The 21,606-nt window shown below is 36.9% G+C and overlaps 1 protein-coding gene across 1 annotated transcript in view; it reads right to left on the reverse strand.

Moving 5' to 3' along the window:
• LOC106060343 (serine/arginine repetitive matrix protein 2-like) overlaps positions 1 to 21,606 on the reverse strand; it is a 109,111-nt gene that overhangs the window by 70,490 nt on the left and 17,015 nt on the right. The window contains exon 2 of the mRNA XM_056007123.1: positions 5,494 to 5,668. The gene's annotated coding sequence lies outside the window, so the exon portion shown is untranslated. The remainder of the gene's footprint in view (positions 1 to 5,493; positions 5,669 to 21,606) is intronic.

A 21,606-nucleotide genomic window follows, 5' to 3' on the forward strand; every position in this document is an offset into this window, starting at 1 on the left:
ATGTATGTTTGTATGTATGTATGTATGTATGTATGTATGTATGTATGTTTGTATGTATGTATGTATGTATGTATGTATGTTTGTATGTTTATGTATGTATGTATGTATGTACAGGGCCGGTCCTACAGATTGCGGGGCCCTATGCGGAACGTGTTGCGCGGGGCCCAGTCTTAGTAGGGATAAGGATAATAAGTGAAAATTAAGATTTTCTATTAGAAAATAAATTCGTCTTTGCACTTTGTTCGTACTTTACTAGGTACAAAATCAAATTAAATTTACGAGCCAACTACAGTAGATAGTAGTTTTTCAACCAAAAAAAAAAACTATAAACATTCAGATCTGCCGTTTAGATTTACTATCGACTAGCAAAATATCGCTTTTGATTTTTTAAGAGGTCGAGATAGATTTAGATCTATATTTGTATGGCAGTGACTATTAAAGTAAATTAAGTATTTGAACTTCTTGTTAAAATTCACCTTATCATTACATTTTTATTAATTTAAAGCTGACAATGCACTTTAGTTTTTAAGCACGCGTAGGATTGGCGTTTTCCACCTTGAATGACTCCCCAAAATGACAATTCTGTCTGTCTTTGAAGAGAATTGCGTGAGTTTTCAGAAGACTTTAATAATTTCAGAAGATTTTCGTTTTTTTTATATATTTTGCAATTTCGGGAGAATTCAAGGAACCCTTTGATAATAAGTTAAAATTGTTTAAATTAATAATTTACACCCAGAATTCGCGCGGGACCTATGAAAGTGCGGTGCCCCTGCGGCCTCATAGGTCGCAGAGGCCTAAGACCGGCCCTGTGTTTGTATGTATGTATGTATGTATTGTATGTATGTATGTATGTATGTATGTATGTATGTATGTATCTATCTATCTATCTATCTATCTATCTATCTATCTATCTATCTATCTATCTATCTATCTATCTATCTATCTATCTCTGTCTCCTGTTGTCTCCAAAGACCGGTGTAGCTTGGTAGGAGGGGGGAGAAAGAGGTGACTAAGACCACGAGATCTAGTAATATAAATAGTCACTCTCTCCACAGTCTGTGACCACACATGCGAAAGAAACAATTCGGCTAAGACGGTGTATATACTTCAAGTAAGTCCAACTAGAGATTTTTAACATATCTCTGTAGTATGCGCCAACAGATAGATCCTTTATGTCACATCTACCCCCCTCCTGGATCCTTTATGTCACATCTACCCCCCCCCACTCCTGGATCCTTCATGTCACATCTACCCCCCCCTTCTGGATCCTTCATGTCACATCTCCCCCCCCCCCTTCCTGGATCCTTTATGTCACATCTACCTCCCCCCCTCCTGGATCCTTTATGTCACATCTACCCCCCCTCCTCCCCCTTCACAATTGCCAATAGCTCAAAGAAACGTTGGTTTGTGAAAAGCCGTTGATTATATTAAAAATGGCATTAAATGGTCATCTATTTTTTTGTATTCTGTCTTGTTTAGTATACGCAGCATCTGTTTCATGACATGGATATTTATTGAAATCAATGTGCGCGCGTATGAGTGTGTGTGTGTGTGTGTTTGATGATACTACTATTTATGTGATAATTAAACTTGACTGTTCTCTGAATAAAACTGCATGTTTAGTTGACAAATATGTAAATATATCAGTCTGATTGATGACGATTATTGTAAAAAAAAAATTTTCATTTCTCAGTAATCGTGTTAAGTGACTTGTGTAATACAAGGTGGCCGAGTAGTAATTGTAGGGTTTCCAGTTCAAATCTCGATGATTTTCAGCTTGGGATTTTTAGGACGCTCCTGTATTCCGTCATTATTTGGGGAAAAGTAAAGGAAGTTCGTCGTTTTGTTGGCCATTTGACCTTCTTGAAACAGGAGCTTTACATCATCTGCCCAATAGATCGATAAGTCTGAATGGGGTCCCTTGACCAGCTTACTTTCTTACATGTGTGGTTGGATTGGAACTCTGATACATCTCAGATCATCTTCTTATCTTCTTATCTTATATATTACAGACGTTACTTCAACAAAGAAGATAATTACGTCCTACGCATTTCATGTGTCAATGTAGTCATGCTGCAGTCATGCATGTTAATCAATGACTTAAACTCAGCTAAGTCCTTGGTTTTCCTGGCTGATTCAGGCAACCCATTCCATTCTCTAATGGCATTTGGGAAGAAGGAGGACTTGTACGAATTTGTTCTAGCATATGGAATAAGAAATGTGCCTCTATCGTTTTGTCTTTCCGAGTATGTCATTAGATTTTGTTTTTCTATTTGTAAATTAAGACTAAGACTAAGACTAAGACTGCTTTATTGATCCTTACGGAAATTTGTTGTGATTACAAGGACTCGTTTCTCATATAAAGACAACACAACAGAAAAATACACATAAATACAACAGACAACATAAAGAGTTCATTCAGCGACTACAGTGTTTTATGTATGATAGCACCTTGACTTTTTATTTTTCTGTCCTGAAGTGTCTCTAAGTTTAATGATTTTACTATTGGTGTTACTCTAATCAAATTGGAATATTCGTTTGTTATAAATCTCACTGCTCTATTTTGTATTTCTTCTAGTTTCTTTATGTTTTCTTGAGTTGAGGGGTGCCAGAGGATTCATATTCTAATATTGGCCTAACTTAAGTTAAATAACATTTTAATTTCATCATTATGGGGATTCCATGATAATTTTTCACCCAACAAAGTCACGTGACCGATCTGACAAAACACGTGCACAGGCTACTGCAACACAATGCTCTAAGACGCAGAGATTTGCACTCAGGAAGTTGTGGGTTAATGAAGTGTTTCTCATGCACTGTCTTCCTCGGAACATTGTCCTGGCCTGTACGTTCGGGTGTTCTCTCTAATCACTGTGTTTATGGACAACCACCGGGAAACTTTCAGAAACTTTCCGGTCATTTTCCCCGCCTCCTTTTCCTATTTCCGGTTGTAAATTGTATTTTATGGAAACTGAAGGTTGAGACTGTAGTTTAGGGAGATTTAAAACACATACCTGGACATGGCACCTCTCCTGCATTTCTCTTTATCTCTCGCTCGATCACTCTCGGGTTTTTTCTCTTTTACTTTTTATTTTGGTTTAATCTTTTCTCTCGAGTTTTCGCTGCCATTTACAGTCTTTATCTCTTTCTTATTTTCTGTGCCCTTCACTATCTCTTTTTGTTTCTCTTTTTCTTTTTGTTATCTCTTTCTCTGTCTCTCTCTTTACCCACAGTTTTTTTCTCTTTCTCTTTTTGTCTTTCTGTTTTTCTCTCTTACTTTCTCTGCTTCTCTCTTATGTCTCTCATTCTTTCTCCGTCTCTCCATCTCAATTCGTGTTTTTATTTCTCTGCTTCGCTCTCTCTTTGTTTCTTTCTTTTTTTTCTCTCTCTTTTTCTCTCTCTTTTTGTCTTCATCTCATCGCTTCTCTATTTCTCTCTTTCTAATTTTGTCTCTATGTCTCTTTCTCTCTCTCGCTCTCTCTTTTGTTCTCTCATTTTGTTTTCATCTTATATACGATCAGGGCCGGCTCTAACACCTGCAGGCCCTATGCGATACGGATTGCGAGCGGGCCCAGTCTGAGTAGGAATAAGACTAATGTCAAAATTAAGATTTTGTATTAGAAAAAAACATTCGTCTTTGAAACACATTTTTATTTAATGAAAGCCGACAGTGCCGACTTTGGCACCCCAAAATAATAATTTTGTCAATTTTTCAGATTTTTTTATGGGTTTTCAAGAGATTTTAATAATTTCAGGAGATTTCCATGACTTTTTCGTATATTTTGCAATTTCGGAACATTTCCAGGAGGCCATAGAAAATCAGGAGACCGCGGAAATCCTGTTATTATATATAAGTCAAAAGTGGTTTAATTTAATAATTCTCACCTAGATTTAGCGCGGGGCCTATGAAAGTGCAGGGCCTACAGCGGCCGCATAGGTTGCAGTGGCCTAAGGCCGGCCCTGTATACAATGTTCGGTATTCGTAAAGCAGTTAATATAGTCGATCTCTCATCTCTCCATGAAGACATGTTATGCTAGAACTTTCTGAAGCTTAGGTCGAAAGTTGTTTTTTTTTTTTTTTTTTTTTTACAAAATATGTAGATACAAACAAAATTGACGTCACATGTTTTAAATATTAAATAGAGCTCAAGATCGATGAGCAATCACAGATGAACTTCCGAATTTCTATCCCAACCAGAGCCGGGTTTAAATCTATAGTAGGATCTTAGGCCATTCACGCACTGGTTGGCTGGTTTCGGTTTCAGTGATGTAGAACATGCAATAAACATTTAATGTTACACCAGGGCCTGCATTGGATAATTAGAGGCCTAAGGCGAAATGAATTTGATGGCACTAAATGAAATTGACCAATTGGAGACCCTAGGCGGCTGTCTATTTTGCCTATGCCTAAGGTTGGCCCTGGTTACAGTCAAGTAAGCCTGATAAATGCACTCTTAGCAAATCTTTATAAGCGCACTGCACTTGCTGGTAACAGTCCTTCTTATTCTGTACAAAAAATTTACGAGCATTTTTCTTGTTTTTAATTAGAGTTTTTAATGATTTTATTGAGGTTATGTGGAGCGTGTTTAGGAAAGTATATGTCCATCAAACCGACGCGGCTTGTGCGCTACTGGTTTGTTTCGTTGTGGTTGAGATTAGGGTTATGAGATTAGTGAGACCTGAAGTCACAAATCTTTAAATGAGAGTCACGTGATGAGGCCGGGTCACTGTAACATGGCGGTGGCTGGAGAAAGACGATGGGCCAGATTGTTACAGTTCTAAAAATAATGTGACGTGTTGCTATGGTAACCGATGTCAACGTGAATGATCGATTAGACAATTAGGTGTGTTTCCGGTGTAAGTGTGAATGTTTAGAAAGGAGGGAGTGAGAAAGAGAGACAAGAACTACGAAATTGAAGAAAGAGAGAGAGAAGAAGAAGAAGAAAAAGAGAAAATTATTTTTTAAAAAAAGAGAGAGAATATGAGAAAGAGAAAAAGAGAACGAGAGAGATTGATAGAAAAGAGAGAGAGCATGAAAGAGATAGAAGAGAATTAGAGAGAGACAATGGGAGAGAGAGTGACAGAAATCAATTATAAGAATGAAAAGCTAAGAAAGAAATTTAATGGCATACTTGGATTTCTTGTAAGGTAGATTGAACGATCAGTGAACGTGAGTCTAATAACCTTCCTAGAGTGTTTTCAAATACTCATGTACGCATCCGAACATTGTGATAAATATTCCACACATAGTTAATGATGCAAAGTAAATTTATAGACCTTGCTGTCCATGTTCTATGATCGACGGTTAACGACAATGTCATGTCACCAGCACAACCGCCATTACTTAATCCCTCCCCCAACTTATGTCGTAAACCAATTTAGAGTTGAATGGACCATCAGTTTATTTTGTTTGTTTTTTAAATTCAAAGCGGTAATACGAAACCGAACGGAGAAGGACCTGGAGTAGGTCATGACCTTATTAAGTCTACTTACCAGAATCAAGTGATCGATCATCAAAGCGTTTTCCAATAATCCGATAGTATGGCCTTAAATCCTTTCTTCCCTGCACCTGGAAGCGAGCCCGATCAAAGGATCAGACATCCGCCTTGAATTTGAATTGCTGATGTTGGCATGAAGTTTGCTTTGGAACGGAAAGAGGACCTCACATCTGGGAACATAGCAAAAGACATTGTAAAGTGAACGTAATATAAGAGACATGGGCACATTGAAAAACCTATTGCAAGATTAACGTAATACAGTATAAGGGACAGGATCTGCACACTACTTTATATGTGGCTTAGTCTTTTTGATTTTCTTAGTTCAGAAATCAAATGTTTTCATTCCTCTTGTCTTGACGTTCAACATGTGTCATTATTTGAGATTAACTTATAAAGTTATCAGCCTAACACACATCTCTTGTTGTAGGGCGGGGAGTGAAGAAGAGCAGGGTTGGAACTCAGGACCATCGAGACGATAGCCCGGAGCGCATACCACTCAACGAACATATGTAAGAAATATATCTAAGGGGAAGAACTCCACCATAAAAGGCATCTTATCTTATCTTATCTTATCTTATCTTATATAATACAGACGTTACTTCAAAAAAGAAGATGATTACGTCCTACGCGTCATGCATTTAGTCATGCATATTAACCAATGACTTAAATTCTGCCAAGTCACTGGTTTTCCTGGCTAGCTCAGGCAACCCATTCCATGCTCTAATAGCACTAAAGAAGAAGGAGTATTTGTACAAATTTGTCCTAGCATATGGGACGAGGAATGTGCCTTTATCTTTGTGTCTTTCAGAGTATTTTATTAAAATTTGTTTTTGTATTTGAAGATTATGGTTCAGTGTTTTATGTATGATTGCTACTTTACTTTTGAGCCTTCTGTCCTGAAGGCTTTCTAAATTTAGTGATTTTACTAAAGGTGTTACTCTAGTCAAATGTGAATATTCGTTTGTTATGAATCGCACTGCTCTATTTTGTGTCTGTTCTAGTTTCTTAATGTTTTCTTGAGTTGAGGGGTCCCAAACAGAGGATGCATATTCTATTATTGGCCTAACCAAGGTTAAATAACATTTTAGTTTTATGTTCTTATTTGATTTATAGAAATTTCGTTTAATAAATCCTAATGCTTTGTTTGATTTTTTTGTAGTTTCATCAATATGTGGGTTCCATGACAGTTTTTCATTTATTATAACACCTAGGTATTTTGCGTTTTTAGTCTGTGTTACTGGTTTGCCATGAATAAGATAAGTGGAATTAATTTGTTTTAGTTTTTTTGTTACTCTTAACAACTGACATTTTTCTGGGTGGAAAGACATGCTCCAATTTGATTCCCATTTCTGTAATTCATCTAATTCTCTTTGTGAAATATCTGTGTCTTGTGTTGTTTTTATTGTTCTATTGTCTGCAAATAATCTGACTTTTGTTCCTGAACTAATGCAATTTGGTAAATCATTTATGTAAATTAAAAATAGTAGTGGACCCAAGACTGTTCCTTGAGGTACACCTGAGTTTACTGTTATCGGTGTTGATTTAGAGCCATTTATTATTACAGTTTGTTCTCTCCCTATCAGAAAATGTTTAATCCACTGATGCAGTGGACCATTAATGCCGAAATATTTTAATTTTTTAAGTAAACTATGGTGGTGAACTTTGTCAAAAGCCTTAGAAAAATCTAGTAAGATAGCATCTATTTGTTCACTATTATCTAAACCTTTTGAAAAATCATCAATTAGTCCTATTAGTTGTGTTTCACATGATCTATATTTCCTAAAGCGATGTTGGTATGGTGTGAGGACATTATGTTTGTCTAAGTGGTTTATGATGTTGCTACATATTATGTGTTGTAGGATTTTACATGTGATGCTGGTAAGTGATACTGGTCTGTAGTTTCCTGGGTCAGATTTTTCTCCTTTTTTGAATAGGGGGGTGACATTAGCTTCTTTCCAGTCCTTTGGTACTCTGCCCTGGTTAAGTGAAGCCTGAAAGAGTATTTTGAACACTGGGGCTAGCTCATTACTTAGTTCTTTGAGTAATCTAGCTGGAATACCATCAGGTCCAGAAGCTTTATTTGGTTTGGTGTTGGCTAATAGTTTTTGAATTCCATTTTCTTGTACTACTATATCTTCTATGTTGTCTACTTGGTTCAAATTCAGTAATATGTCTTTGTCTCATGGGGCTGAGAATGCTGATGCAAAGTATTTGTTTAGGATGTTTGCTTTAGTTTCATTATCATTATGTATTATGTTATGTTCATCTAAATACTGTATGATTTATTTTCCATGTTCAATACGAAACTAAATAATGATTATCAGGAATAATTAACTAATTAATTTGTTTTTTTATTGATTCAGGTTTTGTTAGGTAATTGATATCTGATAATTTGATATTTGCCACATTGACACAATGTTTATCATGTCATGCCTCCCCCCCCCCCCCCCCGTGTTGTTAAGGTACAGTAAAATAATTGTGTAAAGTTTTAACCTGAGCCCGAGATTGGGAAGTAGGAGAAATGACGAGTAAAAACTTTGTACCAGACAGACAGACAGACAGACAGAGTGAGTAAATAAAGGCTTTGTAAAAAAAATAGTTGTATAATATCTGGAAGCGTGCCAGTGTTAAACACTTCACAAACATCTATTCAGATGGTGTTTTTGTTTATTACGATACATCGCAGGCATAATACATCCCCCCTGCTGTACAAGCTAAGGATCCTGTCTGCTGGAGCCCCAAACCCTAATGTCTCGTAGATGTCTTAATGTTTCCGGTCTTATATACGGTGATTCCTAAAAATGTACAAAGATATTACGAAGATTATATCTAGCAAATAGACAACAGAACAGAAATTACTACTTTAAAACTTAACTACACCTGGCAACTAATTATGCAACTTATCCCAGGACAATGGGCTCGGCCAAGCGATAATATTCCTACAGACATTCTTACATATTGAATAGCATGAAGACACTAGAGCAACACATTTTCAGTTCAATTTGAACTTACGCCTAAGAAGACTCATCTTCAGACAAGAAAAAAACATATGTAGCAGTGCCTTTGACATTGTTGTTCAGTTACTATATTACGGTATAGATTTATTAGAACAGTGGTCTTTTGCGTCTATTCGTACTTAAATAGTCGTTAGCCAGGCTAGTCTTTCTGTTCTGGGGGAGTCTCTGTTGCATAGGGAGGCTCTGCGTAGTTTATGTTCTGGCCAGTCTGGGTCCTTTGGGAGTTTCCGTGATCTGGGGAGTTTGTGTCCTTGGAAGTCACTATGTTCTATGAATCTATGGAGTCTGTGTCCCTGGGAGTCTCTGTGCCCATGGGAGTTTCGGTGTTCTGGCAAGTCGCTGCTATCGTTCAAGGACACTCATGTTAGTGTTTTAGGCCATTTTTTTTTTTTGGTCTGTTTGAAAGATGAAAGGGCTCTGTGAAAAACACTAAATTTACATACACTTTGGGAACTTCTAAATAGTTCTAGCAGGGGCGTAAATTTTCTATCCTTTGGGGGACGGGGGGGGCTTGACCTCTTTGGGGGCCCTTGCATTTCGCGTAATATTTAATTTTTAAGTAAAAATAATTAATTTGGGGGCCCTCCTCAAGTGTGGGCCCGGGGGATTTTCAAATTTCCCCACCCTAGCTACGCCACTGTGTTCTAGATCCTTCTTTACAACTCCCACCCCATGGGTATTTTGTACATCTCTCTTTCACTTGGCGGATAAAAAAAAAGTTATTGGTCAGCTTAAAACGAACGTGCCAAGGCCATTCATCGTTCTGTCTTAAAAGATATGAAGATCTATCTGTTAAGGGAATTCGCTGTTGTCATGCAGTGGCACCATCCGGTGTCCCCAGGGTCCGGTTCTGGATAAGATGTCCGTTCAGTGACTAATGTAAGGTTTAGTGTTCTTGGCTTTGATATGATCGATGTTGGAGGGAGGGGGGGGTGAACCCACTGAAGTCTGGAAAGTATTTCTCTGGATCAAGGGAAACAAGCTAATAAATACATCGACCCACAATTCTGTTTACAAAATCAAGTGCTGTCCATAGATATGTGATCTCAACGTTTATCTCACATTTATCACGACATTAATCACGACATTAATGACGATACTAATCACGACATTGGAGGCGCGGTGGCTGAGCAGTAAAGCGCTTGGCTTCTGAACCGAGGTCACGAGTTTAAATCCTGGTGAAGACTGTGTTTTTTAATTTCGGGATCTTTGGCGCCTCTGAGTCCACCGGGCTCTAATGAGTACCTGAGATTATTTGGGTAAAGTAAAGGCGGTTGGTCTTTTTGCTGGCCATATGACACCCTTGCTAACTGTGGGCCACAGAAAAAGATGACATTACAATGATTACATCATCTGCCTTATAGACCACTAAGTCTGAAAGGGAAACGTAACTGTTTTTACTTTTATCACGACATTGAACAAGGGAAACAATCAAACAAATACATCGACCTATACTTCTATTAACAAAATGAAGTGCTGACCAAAAAATATGTGATCTCAACATTAATCACGATACTAATCACGACATTAACCACGATACTAATCACGACATTAAACAAGGCAAACAAACCAATACATTGACCCACAATTCTGTTTATAATATGAAATGCTGACCAAAGATATGTGAGCCCAACACTCTATGTTCCGAAATGTGTGTTGTTATGTTTTGAACTCAATATATATTTACTGTATAGCATGACATGATCAGGCACGGGGCCTTGAATAGTTGCTTTGTCTCCGAAAACCACGAAGGGTGCCTCTGATTTAACACTAGGCTTCATAGCAAGCAAATACATTTTTTTTTAAAAAGAAACAAGACATATCTAAAGAAAAGAATCACTTATAGCCAAATATATCAATAATGCAGAAATAAGTTTTCTTTTTCTTTAAAAAAAAAATAGTGATGATGATGCAGTGGTTGATTAACTAATTGGTTATTTTTATATTGATTGATATATTGATTATTTTATTGTCATAAACTATATGAATATTTATGCAAAAAGTTTCAACTTGATCCGAGAATGGGAAGTGAGAGAAAAACGTGTGCTAACTTTTAAAAGGGGAATATCTCCACATATTCTGCAACCTCTCTGAATAAATGTCATTTATTTACCTTCTTTCGATACCAAACAAAATAATTAATTACCCATAAACCATTAACTAATTGCTTAATTTTTCGATTGATTCATGTTTTTTTAGGTTCACCAAATAATTATACAAAGTTTCATATCGATCCGAGAATGGATGTGGGAGACAGAACATGTACAAAAATTGTACCAGACAGACAGGCAGAGGGGATATAAGCTTTGTAAAACAATGTAAATCAGGGTTTTAAATTATAAAAAGCTACGAGAATACAAAAACATAAACAATTCTTAATTTCTTCACCCAATGTGTCTAGCCTCCATTGTGCACACCTCATCTCTCCCTCTTTCTGCGCCAAAAAGGATGCAACAAAAAGGCTGCGCCAAAACGTCTGCGACAAAAAACCTCCTGCTTCGCTCTTAATTATCCATTCACGCCCAGATTTCTTTCTACAGTAAAAAATGTAAAAATTCTATACCCCTACCAAAATCTCTCCATTCATAAAAACCAATTCATCAATAAACTCATCAATTCAAAACGTTAATATTTCCAGTGGTCTACGAGAGTAACGTGCGTCCAGCACAACGGCCTTTACTTTTCGTTGCAAGTCAAAAAAATCTGATGAACTATTTCGACTTTTGATACCCTGAAATTTAAATCAAGTTCTTAGAATGATGCTTGCATTAAAAAAAAAAAAGCCCAGACCCATGGATTATAATTAAATGGACCACCCATATAGAAAGAAAAATAAAACATGTCGAAGACTGGTCCTAGTACGGATCTCCCAGGAGGCATAAAAGCACACAGGATGTTCCGGACATGCGCTGTAAATGCCACACAGAAGTAAAAAAAAATAAATCTAGGAGACTAGACTGCTCGATGTGAAGAGACGGCTTGCATCGATAAGGATCCATCTTTTCCCATATGGCCGTTGTTATTGTTTAGACATGCGCCTCTGACATGTAGTTTTAACATGTCTCTTTTCATAAGTCTTACAAAGTTAGGTATAATAAAGGATTTCACACAAATATTTTTATAAATAATGATAATTGCGAAGATCAACGATGAGTGCAATATTTGACGACACAGACCCAGTTTCGACCTGCATATTTTGCCACATTTGATGCAGACAAAACCGTTGTCCAATGGGAGTCTTTATAAGTTTTTTTTCTGTCTGGGTCTGTCCTCGGTAAGGTCTTTGGGTCTTTTGAGTCTCGCTTGATTTGATTCTCGCAAACATCCTGAGAGTACTCAAGAGGCAGCATTAAACGAATTGCATTTAAAATGTGATTTATTTGTCCTGAATGTGAACAGGTTTATGGAAATAACAGTGTTTTATTTTAAAGAATAACGATAAAAAACAAGTGAGATTTTATTTTGGGGAATTTCAGTCTGTCGGCGAAATGATATATTTCAAATAACATGGGGAATAATCAGTTTTAGTAGCTGAAGGCACTGGACAGGAATTGTGCGGATAACCATGATCTCATTAAGCCTTAATATAAAGGTGCTTACTAATATTAATAATAAATCTATAAGCAAGTCATATTAGTGAAAAGAAATAGAGTGTAAACTCATTTGCCTTATTCTCTTATATGTAAGCTACATGCTGGGCCGGCCTTAGACATAGGCAAACTAGGCAGTCGCCTAGGGCAGGGGTCGGCAACCTTTTGAGTCTGAAGAGCCAAAAATTTAAATTTACAAATTTTCAAAGCTTTTAAAGAGCCGCACATTTTTTTTTCTTGCCAACTATAAATGGTACTCGCATAAATTTTTTTCAAATTAAAAAAAAAAATATATATATTTTTTCATTCATAAGAAAAGTAGTTATTTATTCACATAAATATTGTGTTTGTCACATTATATATATATGTATATGTATATTGCTTTATCGGATAATAACTTGCTATTTAAATATAAAATTAACAATCAAACATTTACTCACAACACCAATATGTACATCAATAACAAACAATTTAGCGAACAAAATAAATCAACGGATGCGATGGCTTTGCATGGTTATTCAAAAAGAAAACTTAAACTTTACTAAACAATGTAACTTGTACTTCAAATACAATATTAAAAAAAAACAATTACATACATTTAAAAGAACAAATTCAATGGGTGCGATGGCTTTGCATGGTTATTCAAAAAGAAAACTTAAACTTTACTAAACAATATAACTTCTATTTAAAATAGGAAAGCAATTACATACATTTGAGCGAACAAATTCAATGAGAAAATTGGCTTTGCATGGTTCTAGAGAGTTTGGATAAATTTGGCTCATAACTTGTTGTTTTTAGTTTCAAACAAGACTCTAAATTTTCATTTGTTAGTTGGCTTCTTACTTTGCTTTTAATTATATTCATGCAAGAGAACGCTTGCTCGCACGAATATGTAGATCCAAAGATAGTCAGCACTCCAAATGCCAGCTTCTTCACTTCACTGTAGCAATCTGGAAGACTATTCCATGTGTCGAATATAAGTGACTCAACTTTCGGCATTTCTTTTAAAGCTGTCCACTTTTTTTGTGCTACATACATACATTTCTGGACCTCCAACTCTTCCAACTTGCTTTTCATTTCTGTAAATTTTCCACTCCACAAAGCTTTACCTTTCAAATCAATCAATTGCATTTCTAGAGATCCAGCATCAATTTCAAATGGCTCAATATGGATTTCGTTACAATTTGTGTTGAGAGGATTAACTATGAATGCTATAGTGGTTTTGTTTGTTTTGAATTGTAGAAATCTGTCAGCAAATTCATCTTTAATTTTTTTAATAACTGTGCTGAAATAATTTGTGTCAACAGTTGCATTGGTTTTATCGCGATATTGCTTTAGAAATGGAAAATGAAGTAATTTACTACTCTGAATGTCTTCTACAAAAACAGTCAATTTTCCTTCAAAACAAACTAATTCTTCCACCAAAACATAGGTTGGGTTTCCCTTTCCTTGCAGTTTTAGATTCAGCTCATTTAATTTCTCTGTAATATCAACCATAAAGTAAAATGTTTGCAACCATTTGTCGTTCTCTAATTCAGGGTGATTAATGCCTTTATCATTTAGGAAAGTATTTATTTCATTCAAGCACACAGCAAAACGTTTCAACACTTTACCTTTGGAAAGCCATCGCACTTTATTGTGAAGAAAAAGGTCGGAATACTGAGTCTCCATTTCGTTTAAGAATTCTTTAAACTGACGATGATAGAGTGCTTTTGACAAGATGCTGTTAACAATCTTGATTACCAAATTCATGACCTCAACAACTTCGGCTGGAAATGTTTGGGCACAAAGCGCTTCTTGGTGTATAATGCAGTGAAACGTAAGAATTTCATGGTTTATTTTGCTCCGAAGAATCGTAGTAGCTCCTTTATTTTTTCCTGTCATACTGCTGGCTCCATCAGTTGCAATTGAAACAATTTTATTTAAATCAATCTTATTGTCTTTAAGGCATGTTTGCACGGCATTTGCTATATCTTCCCCTCTAGTTTGTCCCGAGAGCGGTAATAATCCTAGAAGCTCTTCTTTAGGACCTTGGGAAGACATATACCTGACAAAAAGGGCAACTTGTGCGGTGTCTTTTATGTCGCAAGACTCATCTATGGCAAGTGATAAGGCAGAAGAAAGTTGAATATCTTCCACCTGCATATATGTTACATTTGAAGACATTTTAGCTATTCTATCTTGTACTGTTTTAGCGGATAGTGGCAAATCTTTGATTCTTTTCAATATTTCTGGTTTGTTTTTGAAATCACGAAACAGTTCTTCAGATGCTTGTATGAAGCAATCTTTGACATACTCACCATCTGTGAATGGTTTGCCTTTTTTTGCAATTTCAAGTGATACCGCAAAGCTTGCCAGATTAACATTACTTGTAGATTGAGTCCAGTTACTTAACATGAAACTTGATTGCTGTCTATGTTTTTGGAGCTCGTCAACAGCTTTTTTTCGTTCTTCGCCTGCTGGATATTTACTAGCAAACTGAGTATGTTTTTTAGTGAAGTGTCTCTCTAAATTTGATTTCTTATTGTGTGCGAGTTTTTCATGGCAAATGAGGCAAATCGGAAGGCCATCTGAGTTGCAGATAAAAGCGAAAGACTCTGTCCAATCCAGATTAAATTCTCGATTCTCTTCTTCAGTAGTTCTTCTCTTTCTTTTTGTAGATGCCATGATTGCGGTAAATGAACAAAACAATTTTAATTTCAATATATTTACCAAAGTCTCTTCTCTCCTTAAAACAGTTAATAGTCTACAATCTTCCCCTTTTCTTCTTTATCTAACTATCTAATTCTAAGCTATTGTTGAAGCTTATGGAAATTCCACAACCTTGTCCTAATTTTAAACTAACTTGTAATAAATTTAATCTACGACCTTGCTTCCAGTTATTGTTAAATAAACTAGACAAAATTGTTTTCAAATATATGACCTTGAAGATAACTCAGTTCTAACTCTTTTACTTGAAACATCAAACTCCACTTCACAGCCAAAGCACGTGGAGTAGACGCCAAATAGTCTTGTGTCGAAAGCCAAGTAAAACGTAATATAGAGAGCTTCCAACGGAAGGACGACAGTGACGACGCGTGTCACGGGGGAGGGGAGGGGTGGAAAGCGAGTACAAGTGGCTGAGAAATGTAATCGGTGCCAATTCAATGTTGATAGATAAAGAACGATTTTTTTTTTCGATAAAAATAAAATTTGCGTAAGGAACTAAAGAGCCGCAGCTCCCAGTCTAAAGAGCCGCATGTGGCTCGCGAGCCGCAGGTTGCCGACCCCGGGCCTAGGGCCTCCGATTGGTGGAACCTCGCACAGAACAAAGAATTTTTTTGGGGAAGAAAAATTTGCTAAACAAGTTTAAATCTCAAACATAGCAGAAATCTTATGTCTCTATGTCAGTAGCCTAGCTCTAGGTCTCTAAAATGATTCATGTTTATTCGCGAATGTTTAATATTTACAATAATAATAATAATAACAACAATTTTAATTATTATTATTATATCTTTTCTATAGCGCTACTTTCATGCTTATATCATGCTCAGAGCGCTTTTGGTCCAATCTCTTTTGTGAACCAGTGGGAGGAGGGGGTATCTGGGAGAAGGTTTTCCGTGCTGCCTGTAGGCGCTCAGTAAACACAACTCTGCTAGACAAGCCAAGTTCAAGCGCACTTTGCGTCTCGACCACGCTTCCCAACGTTTTTATTATCCATAAAGAAATTTGTCTTACAATTTGTGCATTACACCAAACAAAACATTGTAACTTTAGAAAACCAAAATATACATTCACTCCAGACTCACTCATAATTTACATGTGACAAAGTTTATATCAGATTGTTTCTATTTAATGATTTGATTGCCAGGGGAACAAAAGAGTGTTTGTGTCTGTTTGTCTTTGCTATCGGTGTCTTGTATCTCTTTTGTGATGGTAAAATCACAAAATACTGACCCAAAGGGTGATTCTTTATTTCTAGAATCTCTTTTAGCTTTTTTATGAATGTTTGTCTCAAACAGCTTCCCAAATGGGGTTCGTTTTTTGCCAATAACTTTACCAGCAGCATCTAGGATTCTATGAAGCATAGACAAACAGACACAAAAACTCTTTTGTTCCCCTGGAGCCCTATGTTCCTTGAGGAACGCAAAGGAAAGATGATGATGATGATGTACCGAAATTAGTCTTAGCTAGCTTTATTTATTGTTGGCATAGAGCTTCTTTACCAAATGGATACTCTTCGCCAATGTTTGTGGACGATCTCTATTAAAATATACGCATACATTGTATGTCTATTTCAGTTATATGGCGACATTATGATTGGACATGAGTTGGTTTATAGGAAAGCTGACGCAATCGCAAGCTGAAGGTAAATATTTACGTCACATGGTGTCGCCACGTGACTCACGGGGATGCTAAAAATAGTTCGTATCTTTCATTACTTGTCTAACGGTAACAGGATATAACAGGGCCATTGTCCGACCTGGGAACTGAATATTCATTGAGTTACTGCCCCGGCTGTGACAAGGAAATAAGTGGATGCGAGTAGTGCGAATGAACTGTCAGGGGGTGGTCACGTGATTAAACTCACATGTCAATAAATACGCTAGTTTGTGTGTGTGTGTATGGGGTGGGGGAATTGGGTAGGGGGGATTACCCTAATCTCATCTTAATACTACGTTATCAGCATCAAAACAAGGGCCTTAACTCTGTGGACTACATAGTAAGACATACATATATAAAGCACCTTTTACCGGCCTTGAGATCTATGGAGAGGATGCAAAGCTTAATCTGTTTTTATGACTGACGATAAGCGAGGGTGTCATATGGCCAGCACAACGGTCAACGCATTAAAGTTGTGTGGGGAAGTCTAAAAAGCCCGAAGTTAAAGATCAAAGTCTCTATCGAGACTCGAACTCGAGACGCCTAGGTTCGGACATGAAACTTTTTTATTACTCGGCCACTGTGCTATTCAATACATGAATAAAGTATTTAAAAAAATAAAAATAAATTAGGAGCTTTAAAATATGTTACAGACAGACGAATTAAGATTCATTCATTTTATGATCAACAGTCTATACAACGCGTTTATTTTGTGTATACTCCCCCCCCCCCCCTTAAATGTTTGAAGACTGTTATTCTAGACCATGGGTTCTCAACCTGTGGATCGCGACCCCTTTGGGGGTCGATAGGCGATTTGCCAGGGGTCGCCTAAGACCCTCCAAAAAATGGATAGTTATTATCTATTCTTCTATTGCTGTGTGTGTGTGCGGGGGGGGGGGGCGGTCGCGGCAGAGTGGGGGAATGTAAAAAGGGGTCGCCGAGACTAAAAGGTTGAGAACCGCTGTTCTAGATGTACAAAGCTGACTTAGCCGCTGGCTTGCTGGGAGAAGTATTTACTGTTTTTATCGTACAGTCACTGAGTCTTTCCTAAAACTAGCAACCAGGTAGTCAACGCGAGATAACAAAAAAAAAAGATTTTAAGTGCGTCAGTCCGTCCGTCCGTCATCACATCTGAGGTATCGCTGCAATGAAAGAAATCTCCAGGAGTCCCACATTTCATCTCCATCTTCACAACCGCATCCTCCCCCGCTCTAACTCACATACCAGATGGCTGCGGTCTTGTACTATGCGTTCCGGACCGCCTTCGTTGTGGTCCCGGGTTCGAACCTTGCTTGCCCGCAACCCCTTGCAGTTTGGGTTATGACGTAATAAGCTTAGGCTCAAAAGGGACGTCTAAAACTTTACAGTTAAACAAATGATAAAAAAATAAAGCCAAATACTTAAAAATAATTTAAAAAGTCAAAGTTTATATAAGGGAAAGAACCGCACAATTACCGACATTAGCTATCAATACTACAGGATTTATCTCTCTTTTCTATATAAAATTAAATTAATTAAATCCTTAATTAATAAACTAATTGGTTTATTTTTTTATTGATTCATGTGCTGTCATGGACAATGAATAAGTGAGCAAAGTTTCAACTTGATCCGCGAATGGGACGGGACAGAAATAACTAGTACAAGATTTGTTCCAGAAAGACATTAAGTTTACATAAGCTTTTTAAAAAATAAGTCTACTTTATCCACCCTGATGCTTCATCTGATATATATACACAAGTACTCCTGGATACACATCTCTCACTAACAATACTTAGTATTTCTAATGGCATGTATTATCAAGCACCGCTGGGGAGGTCTTGTTGCCTGGTTACACTGAAACCCCCAGAAAGTCAAGGAAGTGAATAGCACGTGCTACACAACTGATCACTGTCAAGGTTCCTCCCCGTTTACCCCATCCTCAGTTAGCAGACATCAGTTTTCAAGTCACAACCACTTGAAGGTCGTTGGAGGACTTATAAGCGCGTATTGTTCTAAGGACCAGGAAAATGTCCTGCTATGACAGCGTATATTATAACTTAGACACTCTAGTGGACAGTATTTTTAGATAGAAAACATTGTGTGTTTAAAGAGAAACACATCCAATCCAGGACCAGGTTGTAGACAGCAGTTACTCATTGCGAACTCCTTAATAAAACTAAATATTAAGATAAAGTTTGACCTGTGTACGAATGTGTTTATAAACTGAGTGGTCAAGCGCTTGGCTACCGAACCGGAGGGTTACGGGGTTTGAATCCTGGTAAAGACTGTGATTTTTAATTTCTGGACCTTTAGAGAGCTTCTGAGTCCACCCAACTCTAAATGGGTGGGTACCTGATGATATTTGGCAAAAGTAAAGGCGGTTGGTTGTTTCGCTGACACATGACACCCTCGTTAATTGGGGCCACAGAAACAGATGACCTTGACACTATCTGCCCTCCTTTTTTTTTCTTCAAACTTTCAAAACTTCATTTTGAAATATTAAAACAAAGTTTACTAGTCGGCCGGCGGCGTAGCATACGCCGATATTTTGCAGGCCACTGCAACCTATGCGACCGCAGTGGGCCTCGAACTTTAATAGGACCCGCGCTAATTTTAAGTGGTATAAATTATCAAATTAAACCATTTTATAACTTATAACAGATTTCCCGCGGCCTCCTGTCAATTTAACAGGAGGTCCTGGAAATCTCATGAAATTGCAAAATATACGAAAAAGTCCTGGAAATATCCGGAAATTATTACAATCTTATGAAAATTCATACAAATCTCCTGAAATATACTGACGAAAATTGTCTTTTTTTTTCGCTCTTAAATTACCTAGGATAACTCCCTCCGTCCGAGTTGCAAAAATAAAAGAGTGATCTTTCCATGGTGTCCAAACTCTTGAGCGTGCTCTGTCGCCTCGATAGTTACTACAGAGTAGATTACTCCCACCCCCCCCTTTTTTTTTAACGTGAGGTAGAAAAAAAAAAGAGTGATATTGCAACGGTCCTGCCCTGCTATGTTGTGACTACATGTTCCCCTCCTCCCCCCTCTTGTTTTCTCATGGACTATCCGCAGAGTGATCTTTCCTTTACTCCTTACTACTCGACAAAACTCTTAAATATTTAGATAGGCGTCATATCAAAGTTAGTAAATATTATTACTTCGTGTGTCAATCAAGTCATGCTGTAGGTCAGTGACTTCAACTCTGCTAACTCCTTGGCTTGAACAAAGTCAACAACTCAAATATGTGAGCTCGCTAAATACCAGAATAATATTCACAAGTATCAAATTGCAAACTTCAAAGCTTCTAATTATCAGAAAAAAAGTTACTAAATATTAAAAAAAAACACGAAGTTACCAACTAAAAGAACGAAGTTACCAACTAAAAGAATGAAGCTGCCAACTCAAACAATGAAATTACCAATTAAAAGAATGAAGTTGCCAACTAAAAGAATGAAGTTGCCAATTAAAAGAATGAAGCTGCCAAATAAAAGAATGAAGTTGCCAACTAAAAGAATGAAGTTGCCAACTAAAAGAATGAAGCTGCCAACTAAAAGAATGAAGTTGCCAACTAAAAGAATGAAGCTGCCAACTAAAAGAATGAAGCTGCCAATTAAAAGAATGAAGTTGCCAACTAAAAGAATGAAGCTGCCAACTAAAAGAATGAAGTTGCCAACTAAAAGAATGAAGCTGCCAACTCAAACAATGAAGTTGCCAGCTCAAACAATGAAGTTACCAATTAAAAGAATGAAGCTGCCAACTAAAAGAATGAAGTTGCCAACTCAAACAATGAAGTTACCGACTAATAGTATGAAGTTGCCAACTATAAGGATGAAGTTGCCAACTAAAAAACGAAATTGTTACGAAATAAAGCTTTTCATTTCTACATAGATACCGAAATCAAGCTGACTATAATCTGTGTATGTGTGTGGTATATTTGTGTGTATATGATACTACTTATTTTTCGATTTCCAAGATTTTTCTTTTTCTTTCCGAGTCCTAAGAACTAGAAAAATGATGAATCACTTCCGCCCAGAAATTGCTGACTTCACTTTTCGCTGTATTGGGAACAATGTTCCTGTTCAATTCCTTGAATTCATGAGCTACTCATTATTTTCTACATTTATTGATTATAAGGACAAATTGTTCGATATAAGTTGACCTTTGACCTTGTTTATAAGTGATTCATTCCTTAATGTAATCTATAAATAAATTATTGCGTTGATTTATCAGATTGCTGGTACTTTGCTTTTTGCGAGTTGCTTTTTTGTCCACTCTCTGTATTAAAAAAAAACTTCTCTAAATGGGTGTTAAGGCCAAATGGTAAATCACTAAAGGGGTGTTAAGGCCAAATGGTAAATCACTAAAGGGGCGTTAAGGCCAAATGGTAAATCACTAAAGGGGTGTTAAGGCCAAGTGGTAAATCACTAAAGGGGCGTTAAGGCCAAATGGTAAATCACTAAAGGGGCGTTAAGGCCAAATGGTAAATCACATAATTCCCAAACCAAAGGGTCACGAGTTTAAAGATTTTGAAGTTAGAGAATGTTGTTAGGAGCTCCCTGGGTCCACGACTCTCAAGGGTACCTGCTGAAATTAGGTGATGGACGTTTAGAGTAGGTCATTGTGGTGGCCACGGTAGTTTCATTTACGCTCGGATATCTACATCATCTACCACATCGACGCCGAGTCCTGAAAGGAACACCTTGCAGTAACTACAAGAAAAATGTGTGAATTTTCTAAACCACACACAGGCACATACACAAATATGTATTTGTTTAACTTAATTGTTTACAGTAGTGTAAACATCTATACAGAGATATGTTGAATCAGAAAATAACAAACAGACTGAAATCAATAAAACAAAAATCTATTAAAAAACAAACAAAGCAAGGGAAAGAACTGCACATTAACAGTTAGCTATCTCAATAATGTAAGATTTCTTTCCCTTTTACAATATTTAACTAAATTAATTTATTACCCCTAGTTAACTAATTAATTTTTACATGTATGTTTTGTTAGGAAAAATGAATAATTGTGTAAAGTTTCCATTTGATCCTAGAATTGGTGAGGGAGAAAAAACGTGCAAAATATTTTTTACCAGACAGACAGACAGACGGACGGAGTGAGTATAATTACATTCAGCTATTCTCTGGTTCT

Source organism: Biomphalaria glabrata, chromosome 12 (assembly GCF_947242115.1).
Source record: "Biomphalaria glabrata chromosome 12, xgBioGlab47.1, whole genome shotgun sequence".
Taxonomy (NCBI): domain Eukaryota; kingdom Metazoa; phylum Mollusca; class Gastropoda; family Planorbidae; genus Biomphalaria; species Biomphalaria glabrata.